Genomic DNA, 3,288 nt, shown 5'->3' on the forward strand with positions numbered 1-3,288 from the left:
GCTGGGCGCCGCCCCATCGCCCAACATCCGCGTCCGCCTGCCCGAAGCACGACGCGTGGACACCAGAAACGGCCACAGGACGCGAGGAGGAGGCGTCCGAGACGCCCAAGCCCCTCGGACGCTCGCTGGACTCCGGCTTAAAGGGACGAAAGGCAGACGCCGAAGGTCAGGCGCAAGCAAGTGGCGATTTCTGGGGAAGAGAGAGCCGAGCTCGCCCTGAAACCCGGAGCCAGGGCTGGCGGCGGGGTGGCCCGGAGAGCAGGCCGGACCCCAGCACTAGGGCGGGCTGTTCAGATCCGCACAGCCCTGAGATGCTGGGGTGGGGGGAGGCGCTGGGCCCCCAGGCTGCCTTCAGGCGGGGTCGCTGGCCTGAGGCCTGCTGGTGCCTGGCACAGGCCTGGCACGCGGCGGCTGGGCACGACTGAGGTGAAGGAGAGCCGACCCACAAGCAGAGCTAGGGGACGCTTCTTCCCAGGCGGGGGGATGCGGTGCGTTCCATCAGTGACAACCTCTCCACTGCTGTTGCTTCTCTGGCAAAATTCTAGAATGGAGGTGGCCGGATGTTGGGAATCCGCTGGAAAGGAAAGCAGCCCACACCCAAGTGGCGTCCCTTCTCCCACCTCCTGCTTGACTGTGCCAGGACCGTTCCCAGCGTCCTCTGGAGTCGGCTGGTTTCTCGCCCTGCGAGGTCAGGGCATCCAGAGCTGGCCCGGCGCCAGCGAGGGGCAGCAGTCCACCCCGGCTGGACTCAGCAGCAGAAGGGCTTGGGGCTCCGTGTGTGTGGTCAGCGGCTACCCCCTGGCGGCGGTGGGCTGCTGGGGCGTCCCGGCTGACTCTGACTTTGGGTAAGCCCGTCTCTTCTCGGGGCCTCAGCTCCCCGAAAAGGAGGGACGGCAGATTCGGTGGGAGCAGCAGATTTGGGGGACGGGAGCCCAGCAAGCCTCCCCCTACCAGCAAGCCGTTTCTGGGGCCCAAATTAGAGTCACTGCCTAATACGTGGAGACGCCTCAGGGCGTCAGAGAGAGCACAGGAAGGATTGACAAGCCCAGTTCCACGGGCGCTACCTCCAGGTACCCAGGAAGCGGGGCGCTTCTGCCTGGGCCAGTGGACGCCCCTGCGTTTCCCGGCACACCTCTAGCAGGGAGCCCCATCCAAGGAGCCCACGCACAGCCCCAATTCCAACGCCAGACTAAGCCTTCAGTTTTTCTAAAGGATTCACGTTTGAAACATTTTACACTCCGTATCGGCTGGGCTAGTTTGTTCTTCGTGGCTATACAAAATTGGGGTGAAGGGGTTTCACTTAGCCCTGAAGTTTCTAGCCACGACTAACCCGCACATTCCTCTTCTTTGGCCCATGCAGTATTGATGAGGCCACTGGAACTGGATCCAACATTTAACAGTTGAAGGATTTCACATAAACATGCCCGGCCTTGGCCAGTCAGAAAAGCGCGAGCAGCTCCAGAGTTCTAGAGGCGCCAGCGCCCCCTCCAGGAGGGACGCGGAACCTCCGCGTGCCGGGTCGCCACTGCTCCGAAGGCCAGCGCCCGTCCTGCTCCGATGGCCAGCGCCCCTGTCCTGCTCTTCATTTACCTGCCCCTGGACACGGAGCTTTCAACCTCTACCTGGAGTCTCCAGCCAGCCCACCTGTCTGATTCCCAGGTAGGGCATCTGGATCAGGAAGCGGTTCCTAAGCCGCTTGGTGCGGCGGTCTGCAGGCCGGCCAGGCGAGCCCTCTTCTTGAGAGAAGCCTGGAAGCACAGAGGACGCGCCAGACCACAGCCGCGGCTTCCAGAAGGGCCTCTCCTTACCCACAGCCGGCCCTTGCCCTTCTCTCTGCCGCGGTATCTCTGCAAGGTGGGGCATGTTGAGTTGGATAGAGAACTACGCTCATTCTGCTGGGAGCGGAGTTGACCGAGAGCGGGAGTGCGGGTGGGCTTGGGCGGAGTGCGGGGCTTGGGGCAGGCGGGACGCTGGCGGGGGAGGGGCCCAGAGCCTCCCCGCCTCCCGGGCCCCCGGTAAGGAAGCCATTGCGCTGGGGTGCGCTGCTAGGGACTCGGGACCAGTCTAAGGCAGGATGAGAGGAGCCGGTCGCCTCCAGCGCCATGTGGACCCCTCAGAGGTGGCGGGTGGGGGTGAGGCCAGATGCCTTGGCTGGCACAGTAAAGAAAAAGGGGGGGACACAGAGCCACAGAATGGCCATGCTTATGTGGGTGATGAGGAAAGGGTGTTGAGTACTCCGAGTTGGGTTTTTGTTTTTTTTTTTAAAGATTTATTTATTTGTACATACAGAACTGGGGTACAGGCCAGAGGCTCAGGGGCGGCGAGAGGCTTCACCAGAGACAGAGTGGGGAGCAGAACAGGCAGATCAACGAAGTACACTGCTGAGGGGAGCAGCGGGCGGGTCAGGAGAGGTCTGCCGCGCCATGTGGTCACCTCCGGGGCAGCCATGTGGTCACCTCCGGGGCAGGCGGGGGTCGAACTCATGCGGAAGCGGCTTTAGCTTCTCAGTGCTGCGCTTTAACCCGCTGCGCCGCCAGGGAGGGCCCGGGTTTTTTTATATATAAGTTTATTTTACATCATTTTGTGCCTTTTCCCATCCCGGTTGTCATCCCCGTGGGCTTCCCATCACCAAATCACCCTGTGCCGTCACCACAGTCCCGTGCACTCCTCCCCCCCATTTTTGATCTGAGTTGGGTTTTTTTTTAAAGATTTATTTATGCATACAAGAGTACAGGCCAGAGGTGGGGGCGGTTGAGAGGCTCCCCAGAGACAGAGTGGGGAGCAGAACAGGCGGATCAATGGAAACACACTGCTGAGGGGAGCAGCTGGGAGACAGGAGGGGTCTGCTGCACCCTGGGGGTCACCCCCTGGCCGGGGACTGAGCCCAGGCCGCAGCGGCTGGTGACAACTTCACAGTGCCGACTATGCCCTGCCATCGGGGGCCCCGTATTCTGAGTTTCTGAGTATGGCCGAGGAGCCGCCTAACAAAGGCGGACATAGGGCCAGTCTTGCCGGGTCCACTCCCCACCCACTCCGGAGCCCCAACCCTGCTGGGGCCCATTTGCCATTCGCAGGCAGCCAGTCCAGGGATCCCGCTCCACGGAGGGGTCCCCTGCAATCCCGTCTGCACTTGGCAGACGGCACCCTGAGTAGCGAACCTCCTTTAGCGGGACATACATACAACCCAGGCACCCCTGGAGGTCGCAATAAAGTGAGTCACATGCACGTTTGGCTTCCCAGTGCACAGAAGTTACGCGCACCCTGGACTGCAGCCCGCTGGGCCGCCAC

The 3,288-nt window shown here is 62.1% G+C and overlaps 1 long non-coding RNA gene across 1 annotated transcript; it reads left to right on the top strand.

Moving 5' to 3' along the window:
• The first annotated feature begins 6 nt into the window (after positions 1 to 6).
• Positions 7 to 2,310, top strand: LOC105854479. The gene is made up of 3 exons (XR_001146165.1): positions 7 to 165; positions 546 to 845; positions 1,361 to 2,310. It is a non-coding gene; the product is annotated as an uncharacterized LOC105854479 (long non-coding RNA).
• Positions 2,311 to 3,288: the final 978 nt, after the last annotated feature.

The sequence above is a fragment of the Condylura cristata genome, unplaced genomic scaffold (assembly GCF_000260355.1).
Source record: "Condylura cristata isolate star-nosed mole 26May11 unplaced genomic scaffold, ConCri1.0 scaffold00042, whole genome shotgun sequence".
Lineage (NCBI taxonomy): Eukaryota > Metazoa > Chordata > Mammalia > Eulipotyphla > Talpidae > Condylura > Condylura cristata.